The following is a 24954-nucleotide window of genomic DNA, read 5'->3' as shown; positions in this document are numbered from 1 at the left end:
ATATTTACCTAGCAAGAGAAATGCTACGGTCAGGAAAGTGGTTTTCCCAACGTGAGGTTTATTCTTTGAGCTATGGATGCGCTTATTCTTGCGATTTCGTTAAATAGGGGAAACTCGACTGTACAGTGTGTGGTAGTGGGGGACTGCGTGTTCACTTTCTTCTGACTCTAGTAATTAAAAAAGCTGGTTTTTTTGCAAGTTCAGATTAGCGCGAATTGCGTTTTTTGATCATACTGCAGAGATGGGTTGTGTTCTGTAAAGACGAAGTGCAGCGCAGCATGTTAAGCGGGGTTCTGTTATTTTGGCTTATGTGTTTACTGCTTTTGAAGTTGTGTTTGAGGTTCAGAGTTTTGTTTATTTCCCCCCAGTAGGTTGGGATCCTTGCTCATTTGGGTCTCTTTTCACCATCAGGGCTTTTTTGCGCAAAACAGTTTTCAGCTGTCTATACTGGCCACGTGAGTGCTTTTGTGCAAAATCAAGCAGCCAGTGTAAGCAGCTGGCAAGTTTTTCCGCAAACTTTTTCTGGAAAACTTGCCAGTCAAGACGCAGCCCCGGCCAATATAGATGCTCTCTTGTGAAAATACTTTAACGCAAGAACTCTTGAGTTAAAGAGTATTTGCGCAAGATCATGCCAATGTAGACATAGCATTTGTGTTTGACATATTTTATTTAAAAATGAATCCTGGCCAACAAACCCCCAGTTGGGGCCAAGCCTCCATCTGGCTTCAGCATCATAATGCTCTGGCACCCACCCCCCAAACCTGAGCCTATCATACACTGGAACCCCATGTCCTGAGCTTCTCACATCCTCAAACTCCTGCACCCCCACATCCCCAGTTTTCTGTCACAACACTCCTCCACCATCCAAAACTGTGTCCTGAGCACATCATACTCCCCAGCCTCCCTGCCCTGAGCCCCTCATGCACCCCAGCCCAAACTCCTGCACCCTCACAGCTACAAGCCTGCAGCTTGCTCACAACCTCCCCTAATCCCAAAGCCATCCAGCCTGGGCACCCCTCGGCCAGCATCCTCTTCTATACTTCCTTCTGCATCCAGAACCCCTCCTGGAGTTTGCACCTCTCACCCCTTCCTCATGTGTTTTTTTGAGGTATAACAGCAGTGGTGACAGCATGAAGAGCCAGGGCAAAGTCATTAAGCTCTCCTTCCCTCCCCTTTTCTCCCCCCCCCCCCCAAAAAAAGGGCCCAGGGCAAAGTTGTTAACCAAAACAAAAAACCAAAAAGCACCCACAATCCGTGCTCTGGTACAGATATACTATCATCTATTTTCCCCCAGAACAGCGATGGTTTTTTTTTCTCAACAGCTTTCTCCCAGCACTTCACACTGTCTCCACTGCTATTGTGGCTCTTTGTCTGGAATGGGTTGGCCACCCCGGTGTACTGTCTTCTTGGACCCGACACATGCATCCTGCTGGGTTGGCTCTCAGCGCAGAGCCGGCCCAACGCACAGGTCGCACAACAAACACCTGCACCTCTTTCTGAGCTCAATCGTTCCAGATCTTTTCATTTTGTGTAGCCACCACTTCATGCCCCTGCAGCCTGTTGGTACGTCCCTGGGGCCATTGGCCATTGGTCCTAAATATGATGGAGCGAAGGTTTTGAAAAGGTCCCTGCACTCCCATTGCTCCCAGGGCTGTGACTCTGCAAGCGCCCTGGAGCCAAGCGTGCTGGAGACAGAGCGAAGCGGTTCCTGGTAATCGTGAGGGGGTACAGCACTAGACTGGTGAGTCTGCACCGAGGGGCCCAGCGGGCAGATGGCTTACGCCCGACTCTTGAAGGCAGAGCTGGTGAAGCTGTGCAGAGAGAGGGGCTTGCCTGTGCAGAAAGCAACCAAGGCCCAGCTGATTGCCCAGCTGGAAGAGAATGACCAGCCACGGGGCCAGGATCTTGTCCCCAGAGGGAGCAGCCAGACCCCTCCTGAGAGTGTGTCAGGCTCAGAGAGGGGGAGGAGCGCTGGAACCCACTGGAGAGATGAGACAGCTTCCCCCAAGAGGCCTACAAGCCGTAGCCCATCTAGGGCAGGGGCCAGCCCAGCAGAGCTGCGGCGGCTGGAGATCCAGCTGCGGATCAAGGAATTGGCAGTAGAGGACCGAGAGAGGGACCGCCAGGCCCGAGAGAGGGAGTGCCAAGATCGAGACAGGGACCGCCAGGACTGAGAGAGGCAGCGACAGCATGAGCTGGCCATGGCAGAGCGGAGAACCGGCGGGGCACCAGCTGCGCCAAGAGTGGATGGGCCCCAGGGTCCCGGGGCTGCCAGGCGCTTGGAGAGGCTTGTGGTGGCCCAATTGAAGGATGTGGGTGACATAGACGGGTTCCTCAGCTCCTTTGAGAGGGCCTGTGGACTGCAACGGGTCCCCCCAGCTGACTGGCTGCAGGAGCTCGTCCCCGCACTGAACCAGGAGGCGGCCGGAGTGCTCAGTCAGCTGGAGGACCTACAGCCAGGGGATTACAAACTAGTCAAGGAGGCCCTGCTGCACAAGTTTGGGCTCACCCCCGAGATGTACAGAAAGAAGTTCCGGAGGGTACAGAAAGGGCCACGGAAGACCTATGTGGACCTGACCTCCCGCCTGGCGCAATACTGCCACAAGTGGGTATCTGGAGTCGGAGCCCAGACTGCAGAGGAGCTGCTCAAGCTGGTCATGATGGAGCAGTTCTATGAAGCGTGCCCACCCAAACTGAGGCTGTGGCTCAAGGACCGAAGACCAGACACCCCCCAGGAGGCCGGGAGGCTGGCAGATGAGTTCACGGAGAGCCGGTCCGGGTGTGAACGGGAGTCCCGGAGAGAAAGGGAATCGCGCAGAGACCAGATCTCGGCTGAGTGACGGAGGGAGTCAACTACGAGGCGAGACCAAGGAACAGGTCGTCTGTGACCCAGAGAACCAGCCAGGGCCTGGACAGACAGCCCAAAGCCTAACTTGCCATCGCTGTGGGCAAAAAGGCCACAAGAGGTCTCAGTGCACCAGGTCCCATGACCTGGGACTTTCCAGGGTTAACTGGCTGGGGCGGGAGGAAGGGCAGGCTGCCCCAGAGGCAGGGGTTGGCAGGCAAACCTCAGCTCAGAGAGAGGGGAAGGATGCTCAGTGCACCTCCCCTGGGAGGTCTGATTCTCAGGAGGCGGATTTCTCCGTATACTGGGTGGGGGCAGGACGGCCCCTGCGGAGCGAGTGCCTCGTACTCCTGGAGGTGGATGGTAGGAAGGTGACGGGCTTCTAGGACACGTGGGCGGAGGTGACTCTGGCCCGATCCGATATAGTGGCCCCAGAGTGGATACTACCCCACACCCAGCTGACTCTGAAGGGCATAGACGGGTCCCCGTTTAAGATGCCTGTAGCCAGGGTGCATCTGAAATGGGGGGCCAAGGAAGGTCTCAAAGAAGTGGGGGTGCACCCGCACTTGCCCACTGAGGTGCTGATGGGGAATGACCTAGAGGAGTGGCCCCATGAATCCCAGCAGGCTCTAGTCACCGCCCGGAGCCAGAGCCAGCGAGTGGCTGGCAACCTGGATCCAGGGAAGGACTCCCGGCAAAGTCCTCAGGGTCCCATCCCAGTGGACATGGGGTCCAGCCAAGCGGGGACGCCGGACCTAGGCAAAGGGGGGGAACAGGTCCCGATCCCTGCCTCAGCAGCTGAATTCCAGGCTGAGGTGCAGGCAGACCCCTCCTTGCAGAGGCTGAGGGACCAGGCTGGCCTCCAGGCAGCTCAGCCCCTGGGGGGAAGTGGCCAGGAGAAATTCCTGTGGGAGCGGGGATTCCTGTTCCGGGAATGGCTTCCCCCCAGGAAGGTGAGGGTATGGGGGGGTCCAGTGGCAGCTGGTCGTCGCCCGAAAGTATCGCCTCAAGCTGCTGTATTTGGCCTACGACGTCCCCGTTGGGGGCCACTGGGGGATCCGGAGCACCTGGCTGAGGCTGCTCCAACACTTCTACTGGCCGGGGATATTTGCAGCAGTGCAACGGTACTGCTGGTCTTGTGACTCCTACCAGAGGGGCAGGAAGGCCCAAGACAGTAGGAAAACAGCTTGGGGGTCTCTACCCCAGATAGAGGACCCTCTGGGCTTGCTGAGAGAGTTATGGGAGGGGAAGCCCCCCCCCCCGGATGGAGCGTCGGGGGTGGAAGCCGCCCTGGCTGCCCAGAGAAGGCTCGCTGGGTTCATGGCCCCGGCCCGAGAGACCCTGGCCAGAGATCAAGGCCCGCGGAAGGGTGGGTGTGACCCCCGAGGACAGGCTTGTGCCAGTCCCGCTGGAGCGGTGTGGCAAGTGGACAGAGGGAAGCCAATTCATGTGGGGCCTCGCCACAGCCAGCCCGAGTCAAGGGGAGCACCCATGTCCCCAGGGCGGGTTCCCACGCAGAGGACCCGAACTTCCCTGGGTGACGAGCGGAGTGACCCTGCTCAGTTCACTCTTGGAGGGGGGAGAACTGTGACGTAGTGGGGGGTGACTTGCTAACCCCCACTGGCTGCCGTGGGTACCGCGGCCCAGAAGGACAGGCCATGAGTCATTATGGAAAGAGGGGCTCTCAACCTGTTTGACCAGCCACCCCCCAGGGAGAGGAACAAAGGAAGGTGGATGCTGCTCCTGGGTGGGGGGCAGGGCTGGAAGAGAGAAAGTTAGTTTCGGTCTGGAAGCATGGAGGAAGCTGCCTCAGCAAAGGCTGTGAGGTTTAGAAGCCGAGACCTCTGCCCCATATCAAGGGGGGTGAGGCATCCTAGGCCTACCCTGTAACCAGATGACATCTGTGCTGTGCTGTATACTGGGGAAGCAATAAACCACCTCTATTCTACTGGCTGGCGGAGTCTGATCATGCCATTTCAGGGGTGCAGGAGGCGGGGGACCCCCAACGTCTCTATTATGGCGTCTTTAAAAAGTTTCCATGCAGCTTTCAGGAATTTGGCTCTAGTCACTGTGGCTGGGTCTACACTGGCCACTTATTCCGGAAAATCAGCAACGATCTAAAGTAAAATCGTCAGTGTTTTTCCAGAAAAAGTATGCTGCTCCATTTCAGGCAAAAGTCCTTTTCTGGAAAACAGTTCTGGAAAAGGGCCAGTGTAGACAGCACAGATTTCTTTTCTGCAAAAAAGCCCCGATTGCGAAAATGATGATCGGGGCCTTTTTGCAGAAAAGCACAATGTAGTAAGTTGAGGGTCAGTAACATGGAGTCAGCAGGCCTAAATAGAGGCCTGTAACATGAAAACAGCAACAGGCCTGCAATCTAGTGAGCAAGACTTTGGTTCAGTAACAGGAGCCAAGAAAGAGGCCCTATTGATAACTGTGCAATTGTGTAAGTTAGGTGGAGCATGGAAGGACACAGGGAGGCACTGGGTACAGACTGTGAGCCAGAGGGGAGTAATGGAACATCTTAATAAGAAATGTCTTGGTACAAAAACTCCCTAAAAACTAATGCACATACCGACCTAGGTTCAGGACGAGGTCGGAACTGACAGCATGAAGGATAGTAAGTAAGCCCCCCTTCCGTAAGGTGAGGGGTGGTAACTAGGCAACAGAGGGTGGTAACCTGGTACGTAAAGAAATGATGTAAGTTGTTTGTACCTGTCTATAAAAGGACACTGCAGAGGGTGCTCTCCGGCCGACCTGGGGGGGGGGGGGGCACTAGGCGCCTGAACGGCAGGTGTCATTGCCTAAACTTACAGAATGCACTGTAGCTTGACTTTGACTAACTGCTGTTAATATTTGTTATATGGCAATAGGCCTGCCCGGTGTTGGTACCTTGTCAACGCGGGCCATAGTGCCCAGTGGTGTAACATTGTACTGATCTCTGTTACCAACTGGTAGAGCTTCGCATTTGACAATAAACCTGCTTGATTGATTTCAAACCTTGCCTGCATCTGTCGTTTCCAGGGCCTCTCAGAGATCTCGTGTTGACCCAAGTGCCCGGGGTCTAACACTCTAGATAAAGGGAGTACCGATTGTTACGCACGCAGCCAAAAGTTTAACAACGGAGTAGAGGTCCTGTCAGGAGCACGCCAGGACAACCCTGACCAGACGACGCTGAAACTGACAGTCCAGACCACCGAAGGTACCAAGGTACGAAAACCCCGAGGTATGACACACGTCTAGATTGGCCATGGACGCTTTTCTGCAAAAAGTGCTTTTCTGAAAAAGCATCCTGCCAATGTAGACGCACTTTTTCCAAAAATGCTTATAACTGAAAAGCTTTCCGTTATAAGCATTTCCGGAAAAGGGTGCCAGTGTAGATGTAGCCTGTGCCTTTTAATTTCTGTTTAACTAACCTCCTCATTTTTGTGTAATTCCCCTTTTTGAAATTAAATGCCAGGGTGCTGGACTAGTGAGGTGTTCTTCCCACCACAGGAATGTTGAAAATTATTATAATATGGTCACTATTCCCAAGCGGTCCTGTAACGGTTATTTCCTGGACCTGATCCTGCGCTCCACTCAGGACTAAATCGAGAATTGCCTCTCCCCTTGTGGGTTCCTGCACCAGCAGCTCCAAGAAGCAGTCATTTAACCAGCTGAGAAATTTTATCTCCACTTCTCTTCCTGAGGTGACATGTATCCAGTCAATATGGGGGTAATTAAAATCCCCCATCATTATAGAGTTCTTTATTTTGTTAGCCTCTCTAATCTCCCTCAGCATTTCTATGTCAGTATCGCTGTCCTGGTCAGGTGGTCGGTAATATATCCCTACTGCTAATTTCTTACTATTGGAGCATGGAATTACTATCCATAGCGATTCTATGGAACATGTTGATTCACTTAATAGTTTTATTTCATTTGATTCTACATTATCTTTCACATACAGTGCAACTCCGCCACCCACACAGCCTGCTCCATCCTTTCGATATATTTTATATCCCGGTATGATTGTGTCCCACAGATTTTCCTCATTCCACTAGGTTTCAGTGATGCCTATTATGTCAATCTCCTCATTTAATACGAGGTACTCTAGTTCACCCATCTTATTAGTCAGACTCCTAGCATTTGTGTAGAAGCACTTTAAAAATTTGCCACTGCTAATTTGTCTGCCCTTCCCTGATGCATTGGAGTCCTTTGTATGTGGTTGTTTGTCTGCTCTGGCCCATGGGTTGCCCTCTCCCCTCCTCTCTTTCTGACTACAGCTTAGAGAATCTCTATCAATGGATTCTCCTTTAAGAGAGGTCTCCCTCCGATTTACGTGCATCTCCGCACCAATCGGCTTTCCTCCATCTCTTAGTTTAAAAACTGCTCTACAACCTTTTTAATGTTTAATGCCACCAGTCTGGTTCCATCCTGGTTTAGGTGTAGCCCATCCTTCCTGTATAGGCTCCCCCTCTCCCAAAAGTGTCTCCAGTTCCAAAAAAATCCAAACCCCTCTTCCCTACACCATCGTCTCATCCACGCATTGAGACTCTGAAGCTCTGCCTGCCTACCTGGCCCTGCGTGGAACTGGAAGCATTTCTGAGAATGCCACCATAGAGGTCCTGGATTTCAGTCTCTTTCCTAGCAGCCTAAATTTGGCCTCCAGGACATCTCTCCTACCCTTCCCTATGTCGTTGGTACCTACATGTACCACGACCACCGGCTCCTCCCCAGCACTACACATTAGTCTAGCTAGATGCCTCGAGAGATCCTCAGCCTTCGCACCAGGCAGGCAAGTGACCATACGGTTCTCCCGGTCATCACAAACCCAACTATCTATGTTTCTAATGATCGAATCACCCACTACTAACACCTGCCTCTTCCTAACTGGCAGACCCTCCCTCTCAGAGGTATCCTCAGTGCGAGAGGATACCGCAACCTCCTCTGGGAGGAAGGTCCCAACTACGGGATGGTTTCCCTCTGCTCCCATTGAATGTTCTGTTCCCTTGAGACTTTCATCCTCCTTAAGAGCACTGGGGCTCTCAGGCTGGAGGTGGGACAGTACTACAGTGTCCCAGAAAGTCTTGTCAACATATCTCTCTACCTCCCTTAGCTCCTCCAGTTCAGCCACCCTGTCCTTCAAAGCCCGAACTCAGTCTCTGAGGGTCAGGAGCTCCTTGCAATGTGTGCACACATATGCCACCCACCCACAGGGCAGGTAATCATACATGTTACACTCAATGCAATAAACAGGATAGCCCCCACTCTGCTGCTGAGCTTCTGTCTCCATTTTTCTAATGAATGGCTGTGTCTACACTGGCCACTTATTCCGGAAAATCAGCCGCTTTTCCGGAATAACTAGCCAGCTGTCTACACTGGCCCCTTGAATTTCCGGGAAAGCACTGACGATCTACTGTAAGAAATCAGACTCCACCAGCCAGTAGAATAGGCCAGTAGAACAGCACAGCACAGATGTCATCTGGTTACAGGAACTGGGGCTAAGAGGCCTCAGTGCCCCCCCTTTTGATGGGGGGTGGCTGGGCCCTACAATCCCAGCCCACTCCCTAGCTCCTTCTCCCCTGCTTCTCAGACAGACACTAAAACCGTCCATTCCAGCCCTGCCCCTCAGCCAGGGGCAGCATTCCACCTTCCTTTGTTCCTCTCCCTGGGAGGTAACTGATGAAACAGGTTACCTCCCTGTCCCATCAGCTAATCTGCTGGGCCCTGATACAGACAGTAACCAGTGGGGGTCACCCAAAGCCCAGCAACCAGCAAGGTACCAACACTAGGTCACATCCACTCTCCCTTCTGCCCCGCCGGAATCCCCGTCGCTCTCTCCTGCCCCTGTCTGAATCCCCGGGCTGGTGACCTGGGCTCCTTCAGTGAGAAGATTTTATGTATCACAAGGAAGTGATATGCAAACAGGGGCTGAGTTCGTTATGGGCACGCAATGCAGAAATAGAATCCCTGTCGGTTGCTGTTAATACTTCGCGTTTTCTCTTCAACCTGCTCTGAAAGCAATGAGGGCAGAGGGAGGAGCTATTTATAGAGTCTGTTTGCCAGCCTGGTCAGGGGCTGTGGCGGCGCATCGGAGTCGTCCCCCCCGTGCACCCCCGTAATGGCATGAACAGACTCCACCAGCCAGTAGAACAGAGGGAGTTTATTGCTTCTCCAGGATACAGCACAGCACAGATGTAATCTGGTTACAGGGCAGGCCTAGGATGCCTCAGCCCCCTTGAGATGGGGGAGACTGGGCCCCTAAATTCCAGCCCCTTTCCCTAGGCTGCTTCCTCCAGGCTCCCAGACAGAAACTAACCCCCTCACTTCCAGCCCTGCCCCCAGCCAGGGCTCCACTCCCCTTCTTCCCATTGTTCCGCTCCCTCGGAGATCACTAGTTAGAGAGGTTTGAACAGAGCCCTGGATTGGTTCAGGAGTTAATATTGTCTTGGCTTGTTTTCTACTTTCCCAGGTGTCCTCTCCCAGGTGCAGCTGGTCCAGTCCGGCCCCGGGGTGGTGAAGCCCGGAGAGGCCCTCACCCTGACTTGCGCTGTCTCTGGAGATACTGTTGACAATGGCTATGGTTGGAGCTGGATCAGGCAGCCTGCAGGGAAGGGTCTGGAGTGGATGGGGTTGGTGTACTATGACTTAAGCAACCAGGACTGGGAAACAGAATATGCCTCGTCTCTCCAAGGCCGAGTTACGGTCTCTGCAGACAGCGCCCCCTAGTGCTACGCCAGTCACACAGTGACACAGGGCACAGCCGGATCTGCACTAATGAGGGAGACAGGTTTTCAACAGTGCGGAGACACTGGGGACTGGGCCATTGGTCATACTGGTGGGCGGGGCTCTGGCTGTGACTCTCTGTGATGTAGTGGGGGTACTTGCTGGGCTGTGGTGACCTCTGCTGTCTGGAGCAAGACCCAGCAGGGAAAACCTCACTATGCACAGGTGACGCCAAACCTGTTGAACCAGACACCCCCCATGGAGAGGAACAAAGGAAGGGGGAATGCTGCCCTGGCTGGGGGGCAGGGCTGGAAGAGTGTGAGTTAGTTGCTGGCTGGGAACATGGAGGAGACAGCCTAGGGAAAGGGGCTGGAGTTTAGGGGCCCAGACTCCCCCATCTCAAGGGGGCCTGAGGCATCCTAGCCCAGCTCTGTGACAAGATTACATCTGTGCTGTGCTGTATCCTGGAGAGGCAATAAACTTCCTCTATTCCACCGGCTGGTGCAGTCTGTTTGTGCCATTTCGGGGTGCAGGAGACGGGGGACCCCCAACGCGCCGTCACACTCTCCATTGCCTTTATTCAGGATTGTTGCTCTCAAAGCTCCAGTGTATCTGCCTGGCTCAGGGCCCAGCCGGCCTGATGGGCCCATGAGAATGGCCCAGCTCAGAGACTCGTGAAAGTTCCTGGTCCCCTCCCAGCCAGACAAGGCACCGCCTCTGGGCCCCTCTTCTTCACACTGACACAAACAAGTCACGTGTCACCCCGCAGAAGGGGAAAGTCCTCACCCTCTGCCTTGTGGAAGCTGGCTCGATCCAACCATCTCTATCCCCTCCCTGCCACCCTTCCCTGAGTGGTACGAGGGGGTCCTTGGCCTTCTCCAGTGGGTGCGGTTCCGCCAGGACCTTGTATCGGGGTGTTCTGGCACCAGCGCACCTATGGGAGTTGGGCGCCTGGGTGCTTCAGATAAGGCCCAGGCGCCTTGCTCTGGGCGACACAAGAAGTCTGGGCCAGAGCAGGGAATTGAGCCTGGCCTTGCAGGGTAACAAGTGAGCGCCCTGCCCGCTGAGTGATCCTGGCTCGCTCCCTTCTGCATCTCTGCGGAGGTGAATTGGGCTCGTTCAGTGAGAAGGTTTTATATGTCGCAGGGAGGGGATATACAAATAAGGGAGTGAATTTCCTGTTTAAATCTGTCCCCCCTTCTGCCCAGAGTGAACCCGCAAGAATAATTCGCAGCCCCCTGGGTCTGGGCAGTGACCAACCAGTTCCCTGAGAACTTCCCCCTCCTGGACCAAGGACAATGAGACTTTGGGTCGCAATTGTTTTACTTACAGCAGCTTTGGAAGGTATATTGTGCCCCTGATGAAATGACAGAGTCAGAAGCCCAGACAATTATCGACTGGTTTTTTTTTACCGGTTCTTATCCCTTTATTGGCAGGTGCCCGGTGCCAGGAGCTGGTGGAGTCCGGAGGGGATGTGAAGAAGCCGGGAGACTCTCTGCGCCTCTCCTGCAAAGCCTCCGGCTTCACCTTCAGCAGCCTCTATCTCAACTGGTTCCGACAGGCTCCCGGGAAGGGGTTTGAATGGGTCGCTCGTATAAACCCCAGTTCAGGTACCACGTATCCGGATTCCGTGAAAGGCCGATTCACCATCTCCAGGGACAATTCCCAGAGCACGGTGCAACTTCAAATGACCGGCCTGAAGCCCGAGGACACCGCCCGCTATTACTGTGCGAGAGAGACACAGCGACACGAAACAGGTTTGTGATCCTGCAAAAACTGAGGCTGCGGAATCGCCCTTCCCCCGACAGCCGCGAGGGAGCAGAAGAGACACAGGGACCGCTCCGGGCTCGGCCAGGGAACTCGGCACCTGCGTGAATGTCACACAAACCTACCTCCCGTGTTAACCCCTCTGTTCCCGGCACTGACCCACCTGCAGCCCGAGGACCCGCCCGCTGTCGCTGCGCCGGACACAGGCAGGGGAAGCTACTGGGAGCTCAGACACAAACCTGCCCCTGCGGCCAGTAGGAAAAGTCCCGGCCGGTCAGAGCCCGGCGCTGCGGGCAGGGGAAACTCACAGAGAAAGCCACGTGCGCACACCAAGGTGTCCTGCTCCCGCCGACTGGAGCTTCGCACCGCGCTCAGGTCCAGGGGCCGGGCAGCCTGGCTGGGAAGGGCTGATTCCGGATCCTTCCCTGTCCGTGTCTAATCAAGTCTGGGTGGGACAGCGCCCCCATTCTGCACCTTCTAAACACCGGGGAAATGGGGGAGGGGAGACAATTCCTGCCAGCCAGAGCCAGGCTCAGGGCGGCTCCCAATGGTGTTACCGCCAGTGCGTGTTTCCTGCCTGAATCGCTCCCGCTTCATAGCCAGGAGCGTCCCTCAGAGAGAACCTGCAGCCCCCTGGCTCTGTGCAGCCACCAGGCCGCTCCCCGAGAACTTGCCCCTCCCACGTCCCAGGGACAAGGAGATTTCGGCCCGATGACTTCTCCTCGCGACCGCTAGGGGAGGGGTTTTCTCTCCGCAAACCCACCTCAGAAGCAGGAAACTCTCGCTGGGCCGCCGCGGTGATGTCACACGTTTTGTGAGCCCCCCCCCCCCCCAAGAAGCCGCACAAGCTGCATTTCCGCGTGCACCCCCAGCAAGCCGTGCAAGCTGCATTTCCGCGTGCTCCCCCAGCAAGCCGTGCAAGCTGCATTTCCGCGTGCTCCCCCAGCAAGCCGTGCAAGCTGCATTTGCGGGCGGACCCTCCCCGGACAAAAAAAAAAGGGCGGGGGCGGCCAACATAATTTTTGCTTGGGGTGGCAAAAAGCCTAGAGCGGGCCCTGAAGACAGGAGCCCGCTGGGTACAAAGGAGAGCAGAGAGACTCACCGCTGGGTCACGCTCACTTTCTGCCCCCGGTTAATGTCCCAGCCGGCAGATGGAATCCCGAGGGCTGGTCACGGGCATTCAGCCCTTCACAAAGACTCTACTGCCCCCTGCGGGGCTGTGTCGGTGCCTCACCTGTGCCCGACGCACGTCGCAGGAGCCGCCGTCGGGAGGCTAAAGATTCACAGGCCCACTTGGGCCTTGCACCGAGCCCCCCTCACACTCAGTGGAAAGGCTTCCTAGGCGCCAGGGAGCGCTTCAACCCAGCCAGAATCCGGGGAGGGAAGGGGGTTTCCCGCCCAAATCTCTCCAAGCGCTGCGGGAAATCTGCCCTCCCCAGCGGTGTCACAGGCCAATGGCTCCCCCACACTGAGCCAGGATCCGGCGCTGCCTGGCCCCTCTGAGCATAGGAGGCGGCTCCGGAGATCACTTTCCTTCCCCATCACGGGAGAGTCACCAGCCCGTCCGTTCCTGCGTGAGGAGACACAGTGACTGCAGGGAGCTGCTCTCTTCTCCAGCTCCGAAAGTGTCAGGATGATCCCAGCACCCCGTGCCCGGCGCTGCACAGACACCGAGACCGGCGCCTTCTGACCCCTGCACCCGGACCCCTGGGGCGAGTCACTCAGAACCTTGGTAGGAGCAGCGCGTGTCTCTTGTAAGGCGGGGTATGCAAATGAGAGAGTCAGTGTCCTGCTTATATCTCTCCCTCCCTCTGTCCAGGATGCCCACAGGGACAATCCGCAGCCCCCTGGGTCTGGGCAGCGACCAGCCAGTCCCCGGAGAAATTAATCCTCCAGCACAGAGACTATGAGACCTTTGCTCCTAGTGGTGTTGGCTGTAGCGGCTTTGGAAGGTATTTTCTTCTGAAAAACTGCAGAATAAAACATACATGGCTGCTTTGATATTGGTATTTATAACCGGTCTGTGTTCGCAGGGGTCCGGTCCCAGGTGCAGCTGGTGGAGTCCGGAGGGGATGTGAAGAAACCCGGAGACTCTCTGCGCCTCTCCTGCAAAGCCTCCGGCTTCAATATCTCGTACTATCACATGGAGTGGGTCTGGCATGCTCCCGGGAAGGGGTTTCAGTGGGTCGGTGGCATAGACCGGGGTTCCGTTACCGCATACTCTAATTCCATGAAAGGCCGATTCACCATCTCCAGGGACAATCCCAACAACCTGCTGCACCTGCAAATGACCGGCCTGAAGCCCGAGGACACCGCCCGCTATTACTGTGCGAGAAACAGACACACAGTGACAGGGAACCGGTTTACAATCATGCAAAAACCCAGGCTGCGGACTCGCCCTTCCCCCGGCAGCCAGGAGGGGGCAGCAAAGACTCACCGCCCGCTCTGTGGTCCTGACCCTAAGTGAATGTAACACGAAACTCCCGCCCGTGTTAACGTCTCAAATGACCAGCCTGAAGGATGGAGATGAGGGAGCCCAGCAGACAAACCGTGTTGGCAGAACCAGGCACAGGGCTGCCCCCAATGATCGAAGACTCCAAGGGCTGGAAGAGACCTCAGGAGTCATCCAGTCCAGCGCCCTGCCCAAAGCTGGACCAACCCCAACTCAAGCATCCCAGCCAGAGATTTGTCAAACCGGGACTTACAAACCTCTAGGGATGCAGATTCCATCTCCTCAATGAGCAACCCCTTTCCAGCGCTTCCCTAACCGCCTAGTGAAATAGTTTTTACTAATATCCAACCTAGACCTTCCCCACTGTAACTTGAGACCAGACCTTGGCTCCTAGTTCTGCCACCTGCCACCACTGAGAACAGCCTCTCTGCAGCCTCCTTTCCTGCACTTACTGCTGAGAATATTTGTGTGAAATACCAAATCCCGTTTACACACCTGTGAGTTCGACTCTCCAAATGCCTGAGGCAGTTTTAAAAAATTCAGACACGCGCTACAGAGCTGACCTCTCTGTCCCCGAGGGACAAGCATCCCAGGCACCGATCCCCACGTGTGGACACAGCTCACACCCCGTCCTCTCTTGTAGTCAAATTGTGAAACCCGCATGCAAATCCCTGCCCCTGTTTAAATCCAAGTCCCTGATGGGAGGAGCCTCAGTCTCCCCCAAGGCAGAAAAATGCCGGGTCCTAAATTTGGGGGACCGTTTGCACCTTCGCTGAAGATGAACCCGCTACTGATTTTCCTCTTCTTTCTGGAGGCCCCTTCAGGTACGTGGCCATTGAGGGCAATGGAAGGGAAGCATGTTAGTGGCTCTAGGAGGAAGTCAGGTACTGTCTGCCGGGGCGTTAATTGGGGCATCTTAAATTGGAGAAATCCTCTGCTTAAAATAGCATCAGGAACTTCACTATGTGTAAAACACTGAAGCACAGAAATTAGCTGCATTTCTTCCAGGTGATAACAGAAATGTCCGCCTCCTCCGAAAGTAAAAGTAAATACACACACAGAGTGCGGCCCCATTACCCCAGTCCTCCCCCAAGTCAGTCTGTCCCCGTGGGTAGAAGTCAATGGGCAGAGCGTGAGTGCCCCCCCGTACTCCGGGCCAACTCTGGGAGAAGCAGGCGGTGGGGTGCACAGCCCTCCCCGCCGCACCACATGAGCCGAATCCCACTAACGCCAATAAAACTATTTCCCTTCCCCACAACCGATTCCCCAGTGGCCCCTGGACGTGAAGGGGGAGCTAAGTGACGTCATTTCTCATTGGCTTCCCAGAACTGTGAAAGCCCATGGAGGAGGGGGCCCGGGCTGTGTCAGGCGCTGCACAAACACACAGGGAGCGGGAGATGCCTTCTGCCGGAGACCCCATGATAGAGGCTCGGCTCGTTAAGGGAAGACGTTTGTGTCTCTGATAAGGAGGAGAATCTGCAAATGGCGGTGTTCGGTGACTGCTAAAATCGGTGCCTCTCTCTCCCTAGGCTGCACCCGGAGAGTCACCCCGCAGCCCCTGGTGTCTGTGCAGGTACCAGCCAGCTCTGCCCCCGCCCGCCCCCCCCAGGGGAAAATGAAATTTTGGGTCTATTTAGTTTTTGTCCTGGCAGCTTTGCCAGGTATTTTCTAGCAAATGACTTATGAGGAGAGCCTGAGGGATTTGGGTTTATTTAGTCTGCAGAAGAGAAGAGTGAGGGGGGATTTGAGAGCAGCCTTCAGCTTCCTGAAGGGGGGTTCCAAAGAGGATGGAGAGAGGCTGTTCTCAGTGGGGCAGGTGGCAGAACAAGGAGCAATGGGCTCAAATTACAGTGGGAGAGGTCTAGGTTGGATATTAGGGGGGAAAAGCTATTTCAGGAGGAAGATTTCCCTGGGAGCTGCACGTCCCTTTGGTGACCTTCACTTGGCATCTGTCTGTGTCTTCAGCAGGGCAGGCCCTAGGTTTTTTGCCGCCCCAAGCAAAAAAATGTTTGGCCGCCGTGGCTCTGAGCTGCGCTGCAAAGGGAGACGAACAAGCAGCGAACTGTCAAGTTCCCTCCCCCGCCCCACACACACACCCAGCGTGGGCAGGTCACCCCAGCTCCGGTCCTGCCCCCGCCCCCCGCGACTGTGTGATGAGTTATTGGCGGTGCTACTGCCCGGCCAGGAAGCGGACACGCTCTCGCAGCGAGGGGCTGTGGCTGCGGCAGCACTGGGGAAGGGGGGTGTGGGTGTGTCCTGGCTGCCCCCCACACTCCATTTCCTGGACAGTGCGGGCAGGTCCGAGGCGGGAATCCCCGACAAGGCTGGACCGCAGGGAGGAGGCGCGGGCTGGGCCGGTGAGCTCCGTGCTGGCTGGCTGGGGGCTGTGAACAGCGCCCGGCTCTGAAGCCTCCTGCGGCCGGGCCCTGGGAGCCAAAGGCGCTGGGGCAAAAACCGGCCGCGGGCGGCAAGTGCTGCCGGACATCCAAACTAACCCCACCCTGCCCCGGGCCAGCCCCTGGCGCTCCTTCCCCCGCCCGCCCGTTCCGGCCCGCAGCGGCCGCCCTGAATCGCCAACAGACACATCCTGCTGAAGGCCGGTCCCTGCCTCCTCCCACCTCCCAAGCTGCGGCCCAAGCCGGGAGTGGCGGGGCTGAGTCCTGTATGCCCAGTGCTCCCTGTAAGTAGAAGCCTCCAGGGCCCACGGGCAGAGTTGCGGGGCTCTCTAGCACGTGCAGCGCAGTCCCCGGGAGAGCCAGTCTCTCAATCCCTGTGTGAGGAAACACAGTCTCTCAGTTCAGTCACTGCCGGGTTCATTCCCCCTGGACTCCGAAAGTGTCAGGAGGGTCCCAGCGCCCTGTGCCCGGCGCTGCACAGACACCCGGGCCGGGTCAGTCTGACAGGAGCAACCGGAGCCCCGGGGCGAGTCAAGCCAATCACTGGCAGGAACAGGCCGAGACCCTTATAAGCAGCGGGGTATGCAAATGAGGGAGGCAGCGTCCTGTTTAAATCTGTCCCTCCCTGTGACCAGGCTGCACCCGCAGGGACAATCCGCAGCCCCCTGGTTCTGGGCAGTGACGAGCCAAACCAGTAGCTCACCGTAACCCGTCCCCGGAGAACTTTCTCCGCCAGCGACAGAGAACATGAAATTTTTCCTCCTTCTGTGTGTCGCTGTAGCGGCTTGGGAAGGTATTTTCTTCCTCTGACTAACGGCGGAGGAGAGTTAAATTCCCCTCTCGTGGCGACCAATATTGATAACTTGTCTGTGTTCCCAGGTGCCCGGTCCCAGGAGCTGGTGGAGTCCGGAGGGGATGTGAAGAAGCCCGGAGACTCTCTGCGCCTCTCCTGCAAAGCCTCCGGTTTCACTTTCACCAGCTACTACATGGGCTGGGTCCGGCAGGCTCCCGGGACGGGGCTGGAGTGGCTCGCCAGTATTGCCGGCTCGAGCATATACTACAGTGACTCGGTAAAAGGGCGATTCACCGTGTCCAGAGATGACCCCAACAACCTCCTGCACCTGCAAATGACCGGCCTGAAGCCCGAGGACACCGCCCGCTATTACTGTGCGAGACACACAGCGAGGGGAATCCCGACAGGCTGATACAAAAACTCCAGCGGCAGAATCGCTCCCCTGCGCCGCGCGAGGGCAGCACTTCACAGGGAATCCCGCGCCAGGCGCAGCAACATCATCACGTTTCAGCTCCCTGTGTCTGTGTGATCAGCTCTGAACCAGCAATTGCTTGCAGCGGAGATCTCTGCTGTTTCCCAGAGGGCCATTGTAAACCATGAGTAGAGAAGACCAAAGGTCCTTACAAGAGAAGTGTGGAAGCTTTTTTGGGTCGGGGGCTGCTGACCCACATAAAATCAGGATGGGGGGAGCTGCACACAAGTGAGCATTAGAAAAGAACAAAAATGACCCTCTTCTCGCGCCTTGGGGGGAGCACTCAAGTAAATGTTTGTACCCTCACCGCCCTTGGGTTCCGCACTCATGGCCTACAACTAGGGACCACGGAGAATCAAATCCAGGTTCTCTTGTTTACTAGGCAGGGCCTTCAGGGTCTAAGCCAGGATGCCCGCTGCGAAAGCGCTTTAAAACTGTCTATGGCTGTGGGTAGGAGAGTCAGGGCAGCGGAATGGGGAGTGTTTGGGTGAGTGGGGGCGGGGCACTATTGGGGGGCTGAAGCTGCGCTCCCCCGGCCCTTGTGTGTGTTTCCCTGTTCTCTGTGCGGAGGGAGGGAGGGCAAACGCTGCGGAGTCGGCTGCTTCTCGCTAGCTCCCGGCTGCCCAGGGGAGGGGGTAGAGGGACGCATCAGACTCACCAGGACTTTGCCCTCCGTCCCTACGCACAGAGAACACGGGACCAACCTCCACAGCGCCCGGAACGGGCAACTTGACCTACCCCCCCCCCCCCCGCAATAGTGTCCGGGAGAGCCCCTAGCCAGCCCTTTGAATGCGCCTGACTGTCGGCAAGGTGAGCGGCCAGAAACAGGCCAGCGGCATCGGCCACTCAGCGCATCGAACTCACTGAGCGCAGCGTAAAGAGACCCGGGCGGGGAGTTACAGACACGGTGCGAACTGGGGCTCGTGTGTCCCAAGGGGCGTAAAGGAGCAGGAATCGCATTGAGCGCCTGTGGGATCCGGGCACCGAATCGCATTAAACCGCCCTGAGCGCCCAGGCCTGGAGCTGCAATTCCCGCCGAACCTGACCAGAGGGAGAAATGTTCGCACCTCCGGGCTCACAACACACGCGGATCCGCCCCCGCCCCCCCACCAGTGAAAGGATTTCCCTTCCCCACAGCCGATTCCCTGGCAACCCCTAGACACGAATGGCGAGCTCAGTGACGTCATTTCTCCTTATATCCCCAGCGCTGTGAGAGCCCATCGGGACCCCCGCGCGCTGCACAAACACGCAGGGAGGGGGGAGGAGACTCCTTCTGCCGCAGACTCCATGGCAGTGACTCGGCTCGTTCAGGGAAGGCGGTTGTGTCTGATAAGGAGGGGAATATGCAAATAGCGGTGACCGGAGCCTGCTTCAATCGGTGTCTCTCTCTCCCTGGGCTGCACCCGGAGGGACGCCTCGGTGTCTGTGCAGTTACCAGCCAGCTCTTCCCTCCAGCAACGGGGGAAATGAAATGTTGAGTCTATTTAGTTTTCTTTGCGGCAGCTTTGCCAGGTATTTTCTAGCTAAATACCCCGGAGAGGCGGACGGATTCCATGCTTGCAGACCACTATGGGGGAGGGGTGGTGGAGCGAGACGGGTTAACAGGAATCCTGCAGTATTTTGAAGCCTGGACACAGCGGCGGATATAGGGCAGGGCGAGCGGGCGGCTGCCCCGGGCCCCGCGCTTCAACAGGTCCCGCTTTGAAGTGTCCTTGAGCGCTCTGATGCAGCTTGTTTCCCTCTGGACTTGGACCCCAGTCGCTGCCCCTCCTTGCGGCTCTTGGAGAAGTCCGCGCTCCACAGGAGGAGCTGGGCGAAAGCCGCGCGCTGCCTTCTAGGCGGCGTCTTTTTTCTCCTTTTCTTTTGGCTGCCTGGGGCTTTCTCCGGCCGCCAGCACCGCCCGCCCTGCTTCTTGAGAAGCCGGTTGGCTCTGCACTGCCAGGCGCTTCGGGCGGAGCCGCTCTCGCCTCCTCACGCCACCCACTGGAAGCCAGAGCTGCTGCAGGCTGCTACTATAGCCTGGACCCGGGCGCAACCGAATCAACTCCCCGGCCCTCCTGTCTCGGCCTCTCTGGCTCTCCTCGAAAAGTGTGTGTCTGAAACCCCGAAATCCCCAGAGACACCCGAGGCCTCCCGTTATTCCACACCAGCCAGGCATCTTCATTGGAGCCGGAGGGTGTTTCTCTCTCTAGCCTTGCTCCTAAGGAATGACTCATGCCTAGCTTGGGAGCAAGGGGAAGGGGAAGAAGGGGGGGGGGCAAAAACACCAGAGCTTTGCCCACACCCACAGTTCTGCGCTCAGACTGGACCAGTATTTGATTTGTTTTCTCATGACGAATGTTAAATTTCCCCGCCTTGTCTCTTAACTGAAAGAGGAACAGGAATGAATAAACAAATGAACCGACTCATGAAGGAATTCAACAGATGTTTGGCGGGGTGGGGGGGAATGGTTTCTAAACGGAGCGGGTGAATTTATCAGACAAGATTATCACGGATCCAACCCCATGTTCTAGGGGTCCCTAAACTCGGAATGCCAGATGCTGGGACTAGAGGACAAGCGATAGCTCACCACGGAAGTGCCTTGTTCCGTTCTTGCCTTTTAAAAGATCGGGCACCGGCCACTTGAGGTGAACAGAGCGAAGGAAAGAAAAGGGGCTTTTTCATTGGTTTATTTAGGTTTTTTATTCTCATTGGGTCAGCGGAGCTGTACTCCTATTAGCCAGTCAGGATGGAGGAATTGCTCAGCTCTCGGGTTATAGTAAAAACGCTTAAATATTCTATGTTGTTGAGACAAAAAAGGATATTGAAGGTAGTTTATGGATGCTTAAGAGGAAAGGAAATTGCAGAGGCAAAGTCTTGTTCATTTTGGGTGGCGCTATACGTTTTCTGTGGTTAGGTTATATAAGCTGCTCCCTGAGGGGTTGCAGAAACTTTGCCTGTTGATAATTTGGTTTGTTGTACTGAAATAGCTGAGGACTAAGAACGTTTTATGGGGAGAGGAGTCCTGGGGAGCCTAAGAAGAGCCAGACTGTGCTGTGCCATCTATAGCTCTAGAAAGACTGAAGACCTGAGCAAGCTGTTGAGAGGTTTTCCTTTTGGTCTTGCACTGAATGCTAAGGCAGTGTTTTAGGTGAGAAAGCACCAGCTAGCAACAGTAATTACTAATACCAAATATAATATGAAAGGCTACTATTGGTAAAAGGAAACAGGAACTCAGGTTGTCTGGTTTTTCCTTTATATCACCTTTAAAGGAACAGGTAAAGAAAAGTCTCCCGGACATAAATAGGAAGAAACTTCGGATAAAATATTATCCTCACTCTTCACTGTAGTCAGCTTAATAGCTATGGGGGAGGGGTTTCCTTTACGTTTTACAGACTATTTCTTTCATTGAGCTACATGGTCTTCATGATACAAATCACTCCAGGTTACAGGCAATGCATATTCCACCAGATTACATTGCATCATATAATTACACTGTGTGTGCATATAGCATTAAACTGTCTCACTTTGTAGCCATCTCAGAAGTAATATGTAGATAGCCAGCAGAGCTGAATCTGGGACATGTTCATTTGCATATTTCTGAAAATGTGTTCCTTAAATGAGAAATTGTCACATAGATATAGATGGGAGATTGTTCTCAAAGGTATAGCTGATAAAGTTGGACTTTATCATTAGAATTGGGCTATTTCTGTTGGGCCTAACTGCTATTTGTCGTTTTGAAAACCTTTCTCTAAAGGTCTAAAAGGATGCAGAATAATAGGAGTATTGAGAGGACAATCATGCAGGATTTCACTGCTGTAGGGGTTTAAAAATCATGTTGGCAGGTGAATGTATTGCTTAATATTTATAGTCCCCAGTCACTCATGTGGTTGCTGTGACATTTGTTTGTGAAGAAGGATTTTTAAACTTTTTTGAAAATTACATGTGTAAAGAAATGGACTTTAAAGACATAATTGAAGAATGTGCTGCCAAAAGAGCTAGACAGCTATAATAGACATAAATACAAATGAAATGTTTTAATTATTAATGCAGAATTTTCTTTATGAATAAATTACAATATAATTAAAATAAAATTATCCAACTAAATTAAGTTTCTATCAAATTTACCCAGTTCACGTTTAATATGAAAATAGCCTTCAATTTGCGTATTTGACACCTTTTTTCTATTTTTTCTCCATAGGGGGGCCCCGCAAATCTCTCATCCGCCCCTGCCCCCTGCCCCGCCTTGTTCTCCCTTATGGGCCAGTCTCCCTCAGTCCTTTCCTTCACGTCAGATTTAAAACACAATTTTCTGCATCATGTGGCAAATTTCTGTTGGCATCTCGGAGTCTCCCGCCGCCAAACCACTAGCCTGTGGCCCGGCCAATATTCCTCTTGGGGAATCCAGCGCCTTCCAGGGAGCTATTTGTGTTTCCTTGTCACAAGCCCACTGGGAGGTCCTGTCGCTCCCTGCCTGGCGCTGCACAAACCCAGTCTGGGATGTCTGGCCTCCACTGTCAGAGTTTGTGTTATAAGGAGGGGGATATGCAAATAGGGCGGGGTGAGAAGTTCCTGTTTAAATGGACCCTCTCGCTGCCCAGACTCCACACGGGCAGACAATCCTCAACCCCTGTCTCAGTTACCAGCCAATCCCCTGAGAACTTTTCCTCCGACTCCAGGAAAAATGGGATTTTGGCTCCATTTGATTTTCATTGTAGCGGCTTTAGAAGGTATTTTAGCCCCGTAACTGCAGCAGGGAGAGAACAGGACGATTTCACACTGTTGAATTTGACATGGGAGAGATTTGTAACTTGTCTGTGTCCCCAGGTGTCCGGTGTCAGGTATTGGTGGAGTCCGGAGGGGATGTGAAGAAACCCGGAGACTCTCTGCGCCTCTCCTGCAAAGCCTCCGGCTTCACCTTCAGCAGCTACAATATGCACTGGGTCCGGCAGGCTCCCGGGAAGGGGCTGGAGTGGGTGAGTGAGATTAACTCAGGTGGATCGAGCCAGTGGTATTCCCCGGCTGTTCGAGGCAGATTCACCATCTCCAGGGACAACCCCAACAACCTGCTGCACCTGCAAATGACCGGCCTGAAGCCCGAGGACACCGCCCGCTATTACTGTGCCAGACGCACGGCGAGCAGAAGCCGGTCTGAGCCCAGACACAAACCTCCCCCTGCAGCGATGAGCGAAGCCGCTTGGCGCTGGGGGCGCCCAAGGCCCGTACATGGAAATGAAACCGAGTTCTGAGCGCCGGGCTGCCGCAGCCAAACCCCTTTCACCGCCGCTCCCCTCCCCCGCCCTGAGCCCCCTGGGGGCGGGAACGTCCATCCAGGTTCCCACCCCGGGCAGAAAATTCTCACGCGAGGCCCTTGCGCTGTTCCGCACCGCGCATGCGCAGACGTGAAGGCCAGCAAGGAGCAGGGGGATCACCTGGTCTGAGCTCCGGCCTCTGTCGGGTTCCGTCCAGCAGCCGCGTGAACGGGCCAGGCCGAGATCCCGCCGCCAGTGCCCGCCCGCAGCGGTACAGACACTGGACTAGACACACGCAGGCCGCTTCCCCGGGGCCCTTTCTATTTAGTAGCAGGGAGGAGTGACGGGGAGAGACTCGTTCGCCAGAGGAGCCCAGAGGTCGCATCGCCCCCGCCCCCGGCTATTTGGAAAGCCCCCGCATGAAGGGCTGTTTTCCCCGGTGTCTCTCTCCTTCGCTGGTTGCGCCAGTAGCCGGCCTGGTTCTGAGGGAACCGGGAAGCCGCAGCTTCGCTCCATGCCCAGCTCTCCCCGCCTGTCCAAGGCTGCCAGCCCCGGGTCCATGGTCCAGCCATTCTCCACTGCAGCTCAGCCCCACGCCTCCCCCAGGGCTCTGCCGGGGCCGCTCGCACTCCATGGGCAGGGCCGGTGTAACGGCGAGTTTCACTTTCTGTCGCTCCATCAGCTCCTTTTTTGGGTTTTTGCTTGAGGGCGGAAAGAGAATTGAGTATCACAGACGTGAATGCGCAAGGAGGAGAGTCTGTGTAGCTTTCACAACTTCGCAACTCAAAGAAATTTGTGTGTAGGAAGGAGCCATACAGAGGGGGGGAGGGGGCTGTCACCAATCTGTCAAGAGCGCCATGGGAAACAGACTGTAAATACTCGGAGATTCGAACCCACGCAGGCGGAGCGCAATGGATTAATACTCTGAACCACTGGGCCCCCGCAGCTGAGGAACACGCTGTTTCTGGAAAGTACCCAAAGTCAGTGCCGCTGGGTACCCGTGTGGCCCTCACTGGTCAGGGACACATGATGGGAGGGTTTGTCTTTTACAGATCTTCCCTGCGCGATTGTACACAACTATTCCTGCGCCCGGACACGCCCAGTGACAGGGCCCGGCCCAGAGACAGGCAGCGGTTTCCGCACACTCTGAGGGCCACTTGAAAGTTCTTTTTCCCACTCAGGCTGGGCACAGGATGGAATTCGCAGGGGCGGGAAGCAAATGCAGGTTCATTCATGGGGAGAGGTCCTAAGTGGCTGGCAGCCAAGCTCTCAGATGAGGATCTGTAACCTGCCTCCCTCCTTACAGTCCCAGGGAAGGTCACAGTAACGAGGAAGGACGCACAGAAGTGGAGGGTTATTCCCGAAATGAGCTGGGTTTGAACCACCAAATGAATCTCGCAGGAAGGGAAACGATTCTTGTTTTTGAACCAGTGACTTTTTGCGGGCTTAGGCAAATGGAATAACCAGTACACCACAGTGAACAGATAGCAGCAGACTGGGGGCCCTTTTCGAAAGCTTTCTCAGCAGCCAGTTGCCCCCGAAGGGCGCCAAGAACTATTTTAACTCCAAAAAGGTATCATAGATGCTGCATTGGTTGTAACTGACCCAGGGGCACCGCCCATTTCTCCGCTGGGAATGAAACGTCTCTGCTCCATTTTCTGTGCCCTGAGCCCGGTTCCTCCTTTCTCAGGTCCAATAGCGCGCAGAGGCCGAGGTGGGGTAATATTTTTGCACCAGCTCCTGTGGGGGAGAGACACAACCGGCAGGGGGCGGGCTACGAGCCATTCAGAACCCCCCAGCAGTTCGAGTTCAGGCTTACGCGGGAGACTCCCGCCTCTGGGCACCTCCCGGGCATTGGCTGTGTCCCTGGCAGACCCCGGCACATTGCAGAGCCGCCCGTGAGCCAAGGGAAAGACACCCCTCGCTTCCACGGGAGGGGGGCTATTTGCCTACGATCCACCAGAGCGCGCCCCATGCACAGCGGTTTATCTGCGCTAAGTCAGTGACACCCGTATGCAAATTCCTGGTCCCGCGGAGTCTCTTGGGGCCTAGTGCACGGCCCCTCCCAGCCCCCGCCTGAGGCAGTGTTTCTCTAGGGTGAAGGGGAGACAGGCCCGCGAGGGGACATCACAGTGTACCGAGCGCTCACCTCCCTCGCCCCTTATATCCGGCCTGGGGATCCCGCATGCAAATCCCTGCCTCAGCAGTTCCTGGTTAAATACCAGACCGTGGTTCTAGGAACCGCCTGTCTCTGCCCAGACACAGACCTGCCCGGCCCTGCCCGCTGTTTCTG

General features: G+C 55.5%; 1 non-coding gene across 1 annotated transcript; it reads left to right on the top strand.

Moving 5' to 3' along the window:
- LOC142821394 (U1 spliceosomal RNA) lies at positions 1-164 on the top strand. The gene has a single exon (XR_012898168.2). It is a non-coding gene; the product is annotated as a U1 spliceosomal RNA (small nuclear RNA).
- Positions 165-24954: the final 24790 nt, after the last annotated feature.

This window comes from Pelodiscus sinensis, chromosome 30 (assembly GCF_052426305.1).
Source record: "Pelodiscus sinensis isolate ZL-2025 chromosome 30, ASM5242630v1, whole genome shotgun sequence".
In the NCBI taxonomy this organism is placed as follows: Eukaryota; Metazoa; Chordata; order Testudines; family Trionychidae; genus Pelodiscus; species Pelodiscus sinensis.
This window is presented reverse-complemented; position numbering and strand designations above follow the sequence as displayed.